Below are 16188 nucleotides of genomic sequence, written 5' to 3' on the forward strand. Positions count from 1 at the left end.
AGGCCCATCAATGGCGTTTCTAGCCCCTGTTTGCCATGGAATGGGAATGGACTACAGGGGATGGATCAATTGATGATTACCTGTTCTGTTCATTCCCTCTGGGGCACCTGGCATTGGTCACTGTCGGAAGGCAGAACACTGGGCTAGATGGATCTTTGGTCTGACCCAGTATGGCCATTCTTATGTTTTCCCTTCTCCCCCAGTTGGGAGCAATGCTGATGATCCTTAGGGTTCCAGCTACCTGGTATGGGGAGCTAATGTTTGATTTATGCAGTTGTTTGAAATGGTCTTTATTGAGCTTTGCAAGCAGTGAAAAAGAAAATGGGTCAAAAACGCACAAATGGAAGTAGTGATATTTACAGCACATTTGTGAGTCATGGGTGGTGATTGAATGGTTTTAAGACTGAGTACAGGTTGAAGGGGAAGTGATTTGCCCAAGGTCACACAGGAAGCTGGTGGCAGTCAAGGCTGGAACACAGGTTTCCTTACTGCCAGCCTCCTGTGGTCAATCTGCTAGACCACATCTGCCCAGAAAACCGCCCTAACTGCCTTGTGCTTACTAGAGGCTAATCAACAGTGGGTAGTAGATGGCTCTGGGCCATAACTGTGCCTCAGGCCTCAGTTGTCTATACAGACTGTAGTAAGAGGAAGACACAAACATTGGAGAACTTGAATATTTCCTTCCATAAGTGTCACAGTGTAAGAGACAATGTGTGGCCAGACTGCGGGGCATAAGAGAGAGATTAGAGCAGTGTGCTGTACATAAAAAGGCTCTAGGGATGTAGCAGTAAGAGGACAGGGCTACATCGATGGGGAAGGCTGCGTAGATGGGGAAAGTCAGTTCCCGGCATTGCAAGGAAGAGTCAAATGAACCAGAGCTTTCCCCAGCCACCTGGAGTTCAGTTTCTATGATGTGCCAAGTGATCTCAACCCCAAAGGACTTCATTGTTAGTTGAGGCTGTTCAGCACCTTGCAGAGTGGGGCCAGATGAAGGTACCAAAACACACTTTCAGAAGTGCTGCCTGCAGGAGAAAAGATGGATTTCCTGAATAAAAGGTTAGAGAGAGACTGGGTTTTCTCTGTTTTCTTATAGTTCTTATCAGCCTTATTGTCCTTTCACATTCCCTCTTTGATTTCTTGCTAGCTACAACTTTGTTTTACTAGATGTTCTTTTCTTAATGCACATTTAAAAATCTAATTAATATGCTTTACACTGAATGTTCTGAGAGCATTATGAATGTCTTGGAGGTTCTTGAACAAAAGTAATCTTTGTGTTAGGGATTTTGTCCTCGGGTCATCTCATCTTTTTGAGACATGCGAGCATCTTTGAAATGCGGGGCAAGAAGCAGAGTTTTCAAAGAATACACATTCTTCTATGTGTCTGCTTTGAACAACACATTTTCCCACATGAATAATGAAGCTCAATATTTTCCAGTGCTCAGATTGCATGTGAAACATAAGAATTAGGGTAGGATTGGCAAAACACAAGCAATTTAGGAGCACAGATCTCACTGAAGATCAATGGGGTAGATTTTCAAAGGCACAAAAGGGAGTTAGGCACCTAGCTGACACTTGTCTTTGAAAATCTCACCCAAAAGGGTGCGATTTTCAAAAGTCCCCAAGTCCCATGGACACAAAACCCAGTGGGATTTGTGCTTCTAGATCACCAGGGTGCTTTTGGAAGGTGACTCCAACATTCAATCTGAGATCAAGATACAGGAGTTTCATAGAAAACAGATGCCTGCTACACTTGTGTTTTGTTTTGCTCAGCCTGATTTTTCACCTTTATAAATGTTCTCCCTGTTTATCAAATGTAGGCTATCTCAGTGATGTTTCCACAGGGTTTAAAACATTGAAGACATCCTCCAAGTCATTGGTTTCAATGACCCGGGGGTACTGTACTACTTCACCCTTCCATAACACCTTTCAGCTGAGCAACTTAAACCCCCGATAGACATGGTGAATAGATCCTCACCATCACTCAGTGAGGTAGGCCACGATAATTATTTCTGTTGTGCTCATAGGGAAATGGAGGCACCAAGAGGCTGAGTGCAGTGCCCAGGATCACATAGGATTCCTGCCATTTTATAGTTGCAGAGCACTGTTCATCCCCAAGTCTCCCTAAGTGCTTCCCAAACCATGGGTAAAATTCACCCCTGCACAGAGGGCCCACAGAAGCCTACGCATTACTTAGGTCCCATCTCTTTGGAGAAGTTCGTTGGTTGAAAATCTCTCAGTATTGAGAGCAAATGCATGGGGATTGAATACAGGAGCCCTGAGTTGAAGTCTAGTGCTCAGACCCCCAAACCACGCTTCTCATTCCTACATTCCCTCACAACAGCTTCTTCCCTTTCAAGAGTGCTCCCAAGCCTACCTTCCCTTGGAACTCTTCCAGATTCCAGCTAGTTTCTCCTTCCTGAGCTTTGAAGTCTCAGGTGCTGCGTGTGAAGTGGATCAGCACCTGCCCTCGGCGAGGGAGGAGAGCAAGTGTTTCAGGGAAGTCCAAAGTGTCCAGGTCAGTGTTTGGAGAAGCTGCGTCTTGTTGGCATCACCCTGTTTCTTTCGTGAGTTGACTCTGGTATGGACTTGTGTGTGTGTGTGTGTGTGTGTGAAAGTGATATTTTCAGTGCTTGAAAACTCATGAGAAGCTTTTTCTTCCCTCTCTTGTATGCAAGTGTCATAAACTTCTAGCGAATTTCGGTTCTACCAGTTTATCTGCTGGGCTTGTAGGTGTATTGAAATTGAGCAAGGACTTGGCTGTGTAAATAATGGAGTATTTCAGTTTTTTATAAGCAGTCATTCACGTGGTAATTTTATTGATTGTTTTTCCATTCTCCTCCTAATTAGGTTTCTCAGCAACAAACAGTTTTATTTAAATCAAAACAGATCCTTAAAAAACAACAACATTGCAAATCTTAATCTGAGCACTGGTGAAAAGTGTCAGGTGAACGGCCCTGGAGGGTAAAATCCTACTTATCAGGAGAAGAGGGGTCTGTAAGTTTGGCCCCTGAAATTGCCCTGCTATTAGGTGCATCCAGGCAATTCAGTCTACATTTGGTCTTTGGCCTCTGTGCTGACAGTGCCAAGTCAGTGAGGTTGGGGAGCAGTTCACGCCAGTTGAGATGATGGTTTATGTGGTGTGGACATTTATCCACTGGGAGCCAAACTGAAATGGCCAAAGTCATTTTGCCTAGCTCACTGACCTGGCTGGATTTGAGCCAGTGACCTAGAGGTGAAAGACACACAGAGCCAGATCCTCCAGGGTAATTAGGCATTTAACTCTCATTAAAACCATTGAGATTTAGGAGCCTAAATTCCATGAGGAGCTGGGCCACACACTGTCTCTCATTCTAGGTCAGGCACGAGTTATTGGGCTAGCTGCAGGAATTACTAGATGAAATTGTATGGCCCATGTTACACAGGAGGTTTTACTAGGTAATCTTATGGTCCCTTCTGCCCTTAAAATCTGAGAGTTCCATTCAGTGCTGTAGGTACTTTTCATGTATTCTTTTCACTTGCTCCTTGTGATAATCGGGGCAGCGGGGTGGGCACCCAAAGTACTGCTGGAGGGTCAGATAAGCCAACGGATTCCTAAAATGCAACTGCTGGCCTCTCTCTCTCTGTAAGCACAAGGTGAGGGCTAAGGTGACAGATAAACTGCAGCCTTTCATCCCTCTGCCTCAGAATACTTTCTCTTCCTTTATCTGGGAGATTACAAGCCCCAGCAGGTATTAGCACTGTGTTTATTTGCCATCTACAAAAACATTCTCAACTCTCTGTCCTTAGGCGCAGCCTTCCAGCATCTGGCAAGTTGCCATCACACCGCTCAGTGTCACATTTTGATGTAAAAGTCCCTAGGATCTTTTTTTGTCAAAGCTGTAAAGCTTTGACCACCAAGATAATTTCATTGGGCATGAAAAGAACTGGGGGAGGGAGAGATTCTATGCATCCTTGGCCCAAATGCAGTCAGAAATGAAGTTCTTGCAAACCCCTCAGAGTGTTGCTGGCTAGTTATAGCATGTGTTAATTATAGCTCCCACTGCTGAGAGATTGGGATTGGGTGGAGAAGCTGAGTGTCTAGAAAAGCACTCAGGGCCTGCCTTTTTCCAGAGGTGCACTTCAGCTGCAGTTGAGTGCCCTGCACCTTTGACAAGCAGCAAGCCCAGAACATCTAAACAAGAGAGGGGGAAGGGAGAGAGAGAGGCGGATTCTAAAAAGAACCGCCTTTAAAGTGATATTATTTGTTAATTAATTTTCGTCCTTGCTAGTGTCCTGGCTTTGCTGCTAACTAGCAGTGAATGGTAATAGAAAGTCATGGGGAGAGAAGCCAGTTTCCCATCCCAGTGCTGAATGATATGAGGGTCAGCGTGGAAATGCCCAATAATGGGGCTTTCTCGCTTTAGACTTGCCTGTTAAGGATAAGGTTGTGGGGCTTCTCCCAGGGCTGCTCCTTAATTTCCCCTGCGGCTAACTCCTTCTCAGTCTGCTTGAGAGAGAAGGTGGGGGGAGAGGACAGTGCTGGATGTTGACAGAAGTGTTGGCAGATACCTTGGGTTAGCAAAATGGACCCAAGCCACAGAACCTGGACCCAGGTCCAAGATCAGATAGTGGGACCCCACCACCATATCATTCGGGAGGTTTGGAAACCCAGCTTTTTCTGTGTGGCTTGATCTAGCCCTTCAGAAATGTCCACTAGAACAGCAAGATGAACTTTATCTGCCTAGTTCTTCCTGTTGTCTCTCTCTCTCCTCATTGCGTTTTGTCAGCTGCTGAAGAAGGCAAGGAGCTGATTCCTTGAGAGTCAATGTATTGGATGCTCCAGTAAACTAGAGAGGAAGCTAATCCCTCCCACTGTGTCACATCCACCCCGACTGCTCTGTTTTAGCATCTTCTGGGCAATTAACATGCTATGCTGGCCATTAGACATAATCTGAGCCTGGGCTAGGAGCCAGGAATGCCTGAATTTCAGTCTCTGGTCCAGTACTGGCTCTCACTGTGACCTTGCACAGGTCACTTAGCCCCCAGTTTCCCAACTATACAATGGGGATAATTGCCTCTGTGTTACGACGGTTAATATTTATAAATGTTGCAACTTTCCCCATGTAGGGATCATCAGCAGGGTTTGAACTGAGAAACTTCAGCATCAAACCAGAGATCTTGGCCATTTGATCCTAAGAAGTAACTCCATCAGCGGGGAGCAGTAGCAGGCAGTTATCCTCTGTGGATCAGCTACCAAGGGGAAGGAATGTAAAACACACTGAACAATGGGTAACATTAAGTTATTACATAGTAGTTAAAAATGAATGTCTTTGGGTACCATAACTTTTCCTTGTTCCCTGTATCCAGCTTATAGGCACACCTGTATCAGGGCAGTTAAGATGCAAATCAAAGAGCGCAGATTACGAGGAGGCTGTCCAGAGTTCTAATCAAAGAATGAATTACAAGCTCTGACATGCAGTCTTTTTAACTAACATCTTGCATGCCCAAGCCACAGCAAACCTGGCCTTCTTTTAATTGCACCATGGATGCTGATTCAGACTGGGTTGAATTTGTTCTTAGCTCTTATAGATGACTGACTTGTATTACTCTTGTTTACAGTGTGTATACCCACACAGAAAGGGTGCTTTGAACTCATACACTTTATGCAGATAAAATGTCTTTTGACATTGATGGGAGCTCTACTTGAACAGGGAATATGGGATCATGCCTTTATTCTTGGTTTATGTTTTTTTTTATATCTTGTAACATTGGTATTTTTTTAAAGTCCCAACTCCTGGAGACATGGGATTGTGTAAAGAATCTCAGGTTACATTTAAAAAAATCAATTTCTAGCCCTGATATTTGCTGTGAAAGACTCAGAAATGTGACCCCTAAAGGTTCAAACACCGGAAGGGTTTTTGGGGTAAAGAAACTCAAATTTGTTGTTTTTTAATTTAACCTTATGCCATTCTCATGATTTTTTGGGGACCCAACACAACTTTTGAACATTTGGGGCTGGCAGTACTGCAAGAGCTATTTCAAAACAACTGCTTTCTCATGCTGGTCCCTCTCATCACTAAGCTGAGTTTTGTTCTCTGAACTCCTGGATGATTTTGGTACCAGTTCTTATACAAGTGAGGGTCTCACCACTCTGGCTACAGAGTTTTAGAGCTGCTGAACATCCACAGCTCCAGCTGAAGCCAATGGGATCGTCAGGGAGTCTGCAATTCAGGCTCCTAGTGCAAGCAAAGCCAGGGTTTGGGGCCTGCAAAGCCCACTGCACAGGTCTTCTCTCTCACCCCATCATGAATCTGGAGACCTACCATTGTCAAGGGTAAATTTCAGCTTTCATTTAACAATGGCAGTAGATCTTGGGCCCTTCTCACTAAGATCATAGTGCTAGAAATGGCAAAACTAATGGCTGGTGAAAGTGTCCATAAGCTGGATACAGGAAACAAGGGAAAAGCATGGTACCCCCAGTCACAGGTAATTTTGTCTGTTTTAACCCCGCCACTCCAGGTTGGCCTTTGGGACTTGTGAAATCCATAGATTCCTTAATTTCTGAAGAAAGGTTCAACATCTGACAGTTAGGTCTAGGGGCTAATGCAGCATGGTCTACCATCGATATTAGGAGAGCTGTTGCAAGTTTCCTCCTTGCAGCTGAACTTAGACTGTCAGGGTTGGAAGAGACCTCAGGAGGTCATCTAGTCCAACCCCCTGCTCAACACAGGACCAATCCCCAACTAAATCCCCAAATGGCCCCCTCAAGGGTTAAACTTATAACTCTGGGTTTAGCAGGCCAATGCTCAAACCGCTGAGCTATCCCTCCCCCCTATTGAGCTATCCCTACTCTGCTAGGCATTTAGTATGGCCTCTAGCCACAAAAGGGCAGCACAACAGCAGGGGAGACAGTGATACCGAATGGACAATGTGTAGTACTTGAAAGCAAGGAACTCCTAGGTTCTGCTCCTAGCTCTGACACAGATAACTTTATTGGAATTAGTCATATCGCTTAATCTTTCTGTTGTAATGGCTACAATACTGCTTGACTATCTCACTCGCTGGGGGTGTGTGTGCTGAAATTAATTGGATATAAAGATTGCTCTAAGTGCTAAAATGCACCAGAGAGCACACAGAAACATCCAGAGATGGGTGACCTCATGGCCCCCAGACATCTAGCTTATATGGACAATTGTCTCTAGACAGAAATACTTGTAATGCTGGCAGCTATGCATGTACCTCTGCAATTGCAGCTGGACTCCGCTTTTCCTGCAGTGAGAAGTTGGGTAAGACTACCTGATGCGTGCACACTTTTAATGTGGCTTGAACCAGGTAATCATAGGGTAAGATTTTCAAAAGCACTCAGTGTTGGCCAGACTGTAGTTCTATAGAAGTCAGTCAGAGCAGAGTTAGACCAGTGCTTAGTGTGTTTGCCTCTAGAGTCTAGTGGACAAGAACTGGCTGTTGTCTGGTGGAAATGGGTAGGAAATCATTTTGTAGGCCTGAGCACAACTGCTAGAGCCAGCTGTGAGGCAGGCTGGTGAAGTTAGCTTCCCCATCCCTCTCTAGCAATGCAATGCTTTGCTAAGCTACCTCCTGCGCTGTCAGTGCTGAGCAGACACTGCCAAGAGTGCTGAGCTGTGTGCTATGTTTGAAATGTACTCCCCTATCCACTCTGGGCTAGAGCCACCTACGCCGTTTGGATCCAGTAGTGCAGATCACCTCACTCTCCTGTCTCCAGCTATTCTGCAATATTTCAATCACCCTCGTTCATTTGCTCAGAGAAACAGTAAGCGCTCAGGGCAAATGGAAGCAGGGGAAGGATGGATATGATGAGTTAAGGGCTATGCGTGTGTGAGCTCTGCAGTTGCCTCTAGAATTTCTGACGCTTTAATAAAAGTTGGATTAGAATCTTAGTCGCAGTGCTGAACACTGTGTGTTTGCCTGTGTGTCATTTTGCTTCTGTCAGGGACTCTTTCCTCATGTGGGTTTTCCCCTTATGTTAGTGGTCTACCTGTTGCGGCGATTTGACGCAGATGCACTGTCGCTTAGCCACAACAGGAAGAGCATGTGGCAGTGAAGAGCTGCAGCAGCTCAATTGCTTTTTCGCGCTGTGGTGCAGAAGTTGGCGAGAGAAGAGCTGAGCCTCTGACTCACCTAGCATGGCACTTGTTTTGGGCAGTGTGAATGATGAGAGAAACAGCCTTCTCTTCCTGAGACGAATGTAATCTGCAGAGGCTGGGTGTGAGTAGCTGTGTGAGCTGGTGGGCTGAACCACCAGCTGGGGAAGGGGAAATTGTGCTCCAAGCAATGGCACCACTTCATTCCCTTTGCTCAGGATTTTTCTGGACTTTAGAAAAAGATTCAGAACAAAGTGTCCCACCTGGTGTTGCAGCCCTTTAGAGCCTTGTCTGGCCCTTGTTTCCAGCCTCTCACAGCCCTCAGGTTTCTTCACAGTCCTTATAACACTTCTTCCAGGGCTTCCTGGCTGAATTTTCATTCCAGCCAGGTCCTGCTTCCTGCCCTCACAGATGTTGAGAGTGCTTTCCCTGACTCTGGGTACCTCCCATCTGCTGCTGTGCCCAGGAGGCCAGAAGCTTTGTGTGGTTCCCTCTAGGGCAGTGGTTCCCAAACTGGGGTTCATGAAATGTTACAGGGGGTTCTCGGGAAAATATTCTCTAATGGCTGACAGAGCTGTCCCTAGGGACCCTGGGCAGCACAGGGCCAGCAGCCTGGGGCCCCTGGACTTCCAAGAGCTGAGCAGATCAAAGCAAGCATATCTATCACACTGAGGAGATTTAAACTTCAAGACTCTTTATAAGAAATGGAAAAGGAGATGGATATTTTTTGCTGTTTTTAAAATTAAATAGGCAGCTAATATTGTTTTAAAAATTATTATGAAGGACAAGTTTAAGCTTTGTTGTAATGTGTGTTGTTTGCCTAGACTGCTCAGGACCTGAAAGCTTGTGTAGGAGGAACTCTTTGAGTTGTCTTCTTAAATAGCTTCATGCTGTTTCACATCTGGTGCTCCTTGATGAAACATACAAGCCTTGTTGTATAACAGGTTTATTCAAAGTGATACAAGCTACAAAAGTGAGATCTTGGAAGAGTGTTGCCGTTTTCATAATGTAATTAAAATACTGTAATGATAAATAATAATAAATAGTGTGTAATAAGCATGTCATAAAAACAAATTTTATATTTCCAAGATCTCTGCTTTTATAATATATACTCAGGTAAAGGAGAAAATCCCTGGAAATATTCATTTTTAGGAGGGGGTTCGTGAGACGTGACATTCTAGTGAAAGGGGTTCACAGATTGTTAAAGTTTGGGAACCACTGCTCTAGGGCACGTGACTGGGAGCAGGCATGGGAGCTGCAACTACAGCTCCAGTTTCAAAGGGCTGCAAAAGATGTACTGAGATGCACACATGCTCCAAGGCCCTGTTACGAGTCCTTATTCCATTAATTTCAGTGGGAGTCCCAAGCATGAAGCCACTGCAGAATTGGACCCAGAGAAAGTCAGACTTCTCAGCTGGGTAAATACAAGACCACTCCTGTAAGTCTTTGGGAAGCATATTGGCTTGAAGTAGGATTTCTGTTTAGAGGTGAGATTTCCACTTGGTGATTATGCTATCTGTATGCTGGGACTGTATGTTCAAGGTGAAGGCTTTGCTGCAAATTTATCTTGGCTATACTTGTTGAAGGCAGTGCCCTTACATTGTTATGGGGAAGGGGTGTCCACACTAAAGTCCATGCTACAGTTCAATGTGGGCAATGGCATTTTGCTTGCTCAAAATAGTCTCCTTTCTAATTTCAACTGGAGAAGCATATCAGTATTTTTCCGCTTCTCTGTGGGCTATTAAACAGCTGCCATTTTCCACCCCAGAAGTGGCTGCACTTCATGGCAAGTGAGTGAATGCTGTATAGCGCATACAGTCTGTAAATTGCCTGGGATCCTTCTGGATTAAAGGTGCTGGGCAAACATAAATTTATTATCTTTGATGCAGTTTATCGTGTAGGAATTCTTCTCACATATCTTCCCCCAGACTGTCTTTGCATCTCATTCTAGCCCAGTCATCATGGAATTAATGTTATTTATTTGGGGAGAGGCCTGGGTAGGTAATTCATGTAGGTGGCCAGTATTTTAAATTCCAAGGGCAGACGGCACAATGCAGGAGCATTCCACTTCGTTCTAATCTTGTTGCCTGATGAACTTGCAGAGACAGCAGCTGCATGACGATGTCTCTTCACCAGCATGCTGCTTGCCTACCAGCTCATTACTTTCTTGGTACTTGCTATGCTGCTCTTTGCCCTAAGAGAGCCCAATTCAGCAGTTATCTGAAACTCCATCCCAGTGCTGTTCAATTTGTCGTGCTTAAAGCAGTCTATGTATGCTGGAGAGTTTGAGCCACCAATGTGCAATAACTTCTTTGTGCTGACTTAAACATAGCTTATGTTAGCTGGTTAATTCATAAAGGCCACTGCACTCTTAATCTCTTTGGTTCTTGCTTGTTTTTAAATATTGCATGGCATGTATGGATAAGAACATAACATAAGAATGGCCATACTGGGTCAGACCAAAGGTCCATCCAGCCCAGTATCCTGTCTACTGACAGTGACCGATGCCAGGTGTCCCAGAGGGTGTGAACCTAACAGGTAATGATCAGGTGATCTCTCTCCTGCCATCCATCTCCACCCTCTGACGAACAGAGACTAGGGACATCTTTCCTTACCCATCCTGGCTAATAGCCATTAATGGACTTAACCTCCATGAATTTATCTAGTTCTCTTTTAAACCCTGTTATAGTCCTAGCCTTCACAACCTCCTCAGGCAAGGAGTTCCACAGGTTGACTATGCGCTGTGTGAAGAACTATCAGAGGGGTAGCCATGTTAGCCTGGATCTGTAAAAGCAGCAAAGAGGCCTGTGGCACCTTACAGACTAACAGACGTATTGGAGCATGAACTTTCATGGGTGAATACCCACTTCATCGGATGCATGTGTACCTCTATCATATCCCCCCTTAGTCTCCCCTTTTCCAAGCTGAAAAGTCCTATTTCTGTTCTGTAGAATAATTCCAGTACGGAAATATCATTGAGATAAAAGGCTCCTTGCAGGGAGTTTTGTGTTAAGTTTTGCTCAGATATATGTGAGACATCCAGGTTTAGCAGTTAAGAGCAGGGCATTGGGAATCTTCTCCCATCTCTTCCTCCGTTTCCTGTTCCTAGTTTGATTGTGAGCTTTTTGGGGCAAGGACTGTCTTTTTGTTAATGCATTTGTAGAGCACCTCGCACAATGGGACCCTGGTCCCTGAGGGCCTACAGCAATATAAATAATTACATACTAATAACAGTTATTAGCTTGGCCACTGATTGTCAGTGTTCTCTGTACAACCCTGGGGAAAGTAGTCTTTGGGGTAAAGCTGTAGAGCTGCTCTTTACTGCCCCAGGGCCAGGAGATGCATGTTTGAGTCCCAGTCCTGTTCCCCCTGCAGGAAGCATGCTTTACTCCTAGGGAAAAGTCAGTAGTGATCCAGGTCTTGATGCAGTATATGACCTGCTTATGGGGTTATTGCATGGAGAAAAAGCAATGCAAAGCTCTGTGCTTAAGGTGATTTATACGAAGTACAGCTGTGTGGTCTTTGGAAGCAAGCAACCAAGTACAGAATGACAGCATTTCCTGAGCAAGGCTATAAAACAGCTTATTGGTACCAGAGCTTTTTCCAACTGGGATGGTCTGTTGTGTGACAAACAAAACTACTTGATGGGGTTTTGGTTTGCAGTGAGGAAGGGCAAGGTACATGCCAAATTGTTATACCTTAACCACAAACCCCTTAGAGATGAACTCGCCTACCGTAGCTTAGGGGCAAAGCAGCTGGGCTGTAGCAGTGGGAGTTTTGTTAGCTTGTCTCATTCCTGATTAGTAAAGCACCAGTGCCATGGCCAGTCCTGAGCAATCGACTGCCAGCCTTGTAAACCAATATAGCTGGAGAGTATCTCTGAACAGTATATTGTATTTAGTTGTCCATATGTATGGCTATAAAGAGAGTGCCTGCTTGCCAAAAACAGGGGAAATGGAAAACACTCTTATTTCCCTTGCTGAACTTGAACTCTTTTGTGTCTGGGAATTTCCTAATGCAGCACTTTGCAAAGAGTTACCTACCCCATCTACATACTGTCTGTCTATCTGGGGTATTCCTGTGGCCCCATCACTGGGCATTTGAGTCTTTAATGTATTTATTCAGACAACACCCTGTGAGATAGGACAGTGCTGTTATCGCCATTTTACAGATGGGGAACTGAGGCACAGCAAGACCCAGGGTATGTTCTCACCACAGAGTTACTTCAGGTGATTGGCACTGGGTACCAGCTTGAATGTAAGCGGTGCTTAGGCTTTAGCCTATAGCCCAGGATGGGGGTTGTGTTTCAAGCACCACCACATTTGAGTGAGAGAGTTTGTGTGTGTGTGGGAGCCAGGTTAGGGGCAACACCTGAGAGAGCCCCCGTTAACAGCAGTGAAGACAAGCCCCCCATGACTCATGCAGGGTTACTCAGGAAACCTGTGACAAAGTAGACCAGAACCCAGCTTCCCAAAGTCCTAGGTTAGTGCCATACACCTAGACCATCCTTCCACCACATGTAGATTCGTAGATTCCAAAGCCAGAAGTGACCACTATTACTCTGTCCTCCTGTTTAACACAGGCCACAGAACTTCCCGCAGAATAATTCCTAGAGCAGATCTGTTAGAAAAACATCCAACCTTCATTTAATAATTGTTAGTGATGGAGAAGCCAACACAACCCTTGGGAAATTGTTCCAACGGTTAATTGCTCACTGTTAAAAATTTATGCCTTACTTCCAGCCTGAGTTTGTCTACCTTTAACTTCCAGCTATTGGATCGTGTTATACCTTTGTCTGCTAGATTGAAGAGCCCATTATTAAATATTTATTCCTTGTGTAGATACTTATAGACTGTAATCAAGTCACTTCTTAACCTTCTCTTTGTTAAGCTAAATAGTTTGCGCTCTTTGACTCTGTCACTCTAGGGCATGTTGTCTAATTTTTTAATCATTCTTGTGGCTCTTCTCTAAACCCTCTCCAATTTATCAACATCTTGAATTGTGGGTGCCAGAACTGCACACCGTATTCCAGCGGTGGTTGCACCAGTGCCAAATACAGAGGTAAAATAAGCTCTCTGCTCCTACTTGACATTCATCAGTTTACACATCCAAGGATAACATTAGCTCCTTTGGCCCCAGCTTACACACAACACAGAAAATAATGGTGTCTCTGACCTGAAGAGTTCACAATACTCAGTTTTCCCCCAAGGGCTGCTGCTAGCAACAGAGCACAACTGGCACTTGCACCTGAAATCAGTTTTGCCCAAGTATGCCTTCCAAAACAAATGCAGAGTGCCCTCTATGTGGGATGCGGGGGGAGAATCTATAGCGGTTGACTGTGTTATCTGAAGCTGTGCTGCTTATGGTAAAAATCTGGATGCATATCCAGTATTTTCATGAGCAACTATAGTAGGAGTAGAAAACTGTTGATGAAAGATGATGGAGATTAATTGCTTGCTCCTTCAGGGCTTGTCTACATCAGAAAGTTGCAGCGCTGGTGAGGGAGTTACAGCGCTGCAACTTTGAAGGTGTACACATCTGCAGGGCACCACCAGCGCTGCAACTCCCTGTTTGCAGCGCTGGCCGTACTCCCGTTTTGTCTCGGGTGTAGAGGATCCAGCGCTGGTGATCCAGCGCTGGTAATCCAATGTAGACAGTTACCAGCGCTTTTCTTGACCTCCGTGGAAGGAGGAAGCCTCTGGTAATCAAGCTGGTTTCCTTTCCCGGTTTGCTCTCTCGGTCCCGGAGCCAGCCAGCAAACCGCAGGGAAGGAGACCTGCTTGCTCGGGGTTCCGGGACCGAGAGAGCAAACCGGGAAAGGAAACCAGCTTCGCCGCGGTTTGCTCTCTCGGTCCCGGAACCCCGAGCAAGCAGGTCTCCTTCCCTGCGGTTTGCTGGCTGGCTCCGGGACCGAGAGAGCAAACCGCGGCGTTCCCGGTTTGCTCTCTCGGTCCCGGAACCCCGAGCAAACAGGTCTCCTTCCCTGCGGTTTGCTGGGTGGCTCCGGGACCGAGAGAGCAAACCGCGGCGTTCCCGGTTTGCTCTCTCGGTCCCGGAACCCCGAGCAAGCAGGTCTCCTTCCCTACGGTTTGCTGGCTGGCTCCGGGACCGAGAGAGCAAACCGCGGGGAAGCTGGTTTCCTTTCCCGGTTTGCTCTCTCCTCCCGGAACCCCCCTTGAAGCCGCCCAACAGCGCTGCAGTGTGGCCACATCTAACACCACTTGCAGCGCTGGTTGCTGTAAGTGTGGCCACTCTGCAGCGCTGGCCCTATACAGCTGTACTAATACAGCTGTAACAACCAGCGCTGCAAAATTTTAGATGTAGACATGGCCTCAGTGTAAACCTCCAACTAGACAGGTCCCCTGGGCATGCAACTCACATTGTAATCATCAGGTAGTCTACATGCTGATGACTTGCTGATCAGGCTAATGTCTCCTGCATTGCAACAGGAGCCCTGGATGCAACTCTAGCATTGACTATGTGTGTTTACATTCGCTAATACAATCCCCCTGGCTTCAGATGAAGTCTGGATGCGGGAGCTGGTATGGGGAAGAGTGAAGGACTAATTGTTGTGCTTTGTTTCTTTTGAGACAGAATATTAGACAATAGCCACACTATGCAGCTTTTAAGAGACATGGCTGTGTTGCTGCAGCCATGCTGTTAAAAGGCGCACAGTGTAGCCGCGGTTTGTCGGCTCGCCTGATGACAAAAAACTTCCACCGTCAACAAGTGGCATTAGCTTTGTCAACTGTTCACACCGGTGCTTGTCATCGGTAAAACTTTTGTCTTTGGTGTGTGTGTGTGTGTTTTAACACCTCTGAAAGACAGAAATTTTGTCCTTGAGTTGCCAGTGTAGACATAACCTCTTAGAGATTCCTTGGGGTGGGGTGGAGTGGAGGGGGGAGATGATATGGGTGGGGTGTAAGAGAAGATGAAACTGAAGGGTGGTAGTTTGGGAACAAACAAAAAGAAAACTCTGCTTCCAGCGTGTAGTTCCTGTGGCGTTCCCTGCTGTTGAGGTTTGTGGAGTCAGACTCTGTGGCCAGATTTTATAAAAGGGCTTGGATAACTTCATAATAATGATTGTGCAAACTGAGACAATGACACAGATAACCGAATCCAGTGCTTCTGTATGATGCTCAGGGGTCAAAAAAGGAGCTTTCCCTCCACCTACATCATTATGCAGCTGGGTCTGTGCATTATGTTTGTCTTCCTCTGAAACATTAGGGAGCTGATTCTCATTTCTCTTGCGCTGTTGTAGCTCACTTGACTTTGGTGGAGATGCACCTGGTTGACTCCAATGTGAGATCAGAATCAGGCCTATGGTCTTAGCTACTGCCAGAGGTGGGGTATTGGGACTGTCTATAAACTGATTATGAAGTTAAGGTCCACCCCATGATCTCAGACAGCATGGCTCTGATTCAGTTAAGTATGTTTTAAACTCCCAGTGGGATTAAAGTATGTGCTGAAGTGCTTTGCTCAATTTAGGCCATACTGCTAGAAAATTGTCCTCCTGATAGACAGTAATTGACCTCACAATGAAAAGACTCACCTTGTTTTGGTTATGGGGCAGAACTGCACTCTCTTTTATACCTTAAGCATAGAAACACCGAGTGGGGTCTGTAGTTTTAATCTCTTCAGATTAGAAACATGTAGGATTGGAACAGTATCTTCATATGTATTTGTACAGTGCTTCGCACTACAGGGCCCTGATCTTGACTGGGGCCCTTGAGTGTTACCATATCAACATGTAAGAGCAATCTGTAGCAGTGCTTCTCAAAGCTGGTCCGCTGCTTGTTCAGGAAAAGCCCCGGACGGTTCGGGCTGGTTTGTTTACCTGCCACGTCCGCAGGTTTGGCCGATCACGACTCCTACTGGCTGCAGTTCGCTGCTCCAGGCCAATGGGGGCTGCGGGAAGGGGGGCCAGCACATCCCTCAGCCTTTGCCACTTTCCGCAGCCCTCATTGGCCTGGAGCGGCGAACCGTGGCCAGTGGGAGCTGCGATCGGCCGAACCTGTGGACGTGGCAGGTAAACAAACCGACCCGGACCGCCAGGGGCTTTCCCTGAACAAGCGGAGGCCTGACTTTG

At 46.0% G+C, this 16188-nt stretch overlaps 1 protein-coding gene across 5 annotated transcripts in view; it reads left to right on the top strand.

Moving 5' to 3' along the window:
• Nucleotides 1-16188, top strand: part of CUEDC1 (CUE domain containing 1) — a 129167-nt gene that overhangs the window by 21173 nt on the left and 91806 nt on the right. The window contains exons 1-3 of one of the 5 annotated variants that reach the window (XM_030536560.1): nt 2362-2515; nt 5107-5268; nt 9454-9586. The exons of 3 other annotated variants lie outside the window; for them this stretch is intronic. The gene's annotated coding sequence lies outside the window, so the exon portion shown is untranslated. Of the gene's footprint in view, nt 1-2361; nt 2516-5106; nt 5269-9453; nt 9587-16188 lie in introns of those variants that run through there. One more of the 5 variants, XM_030536559.1, reaches the window with a different exon arrangement.

Source organism: Gopherus evgoodei, chromosome 17 (genome assembly GCF_007399415.2).
Source record: "Gopherus evgoodei ecotype Sinaloan lineage chromosome 17, rGopEvg1_v1.p, whole genome shotgun sequence".
NCBI lineage: Eukaryota > Metazoa > Chordata > Testudines > Testudinidae > Gopherus > Gopherus evgoodei.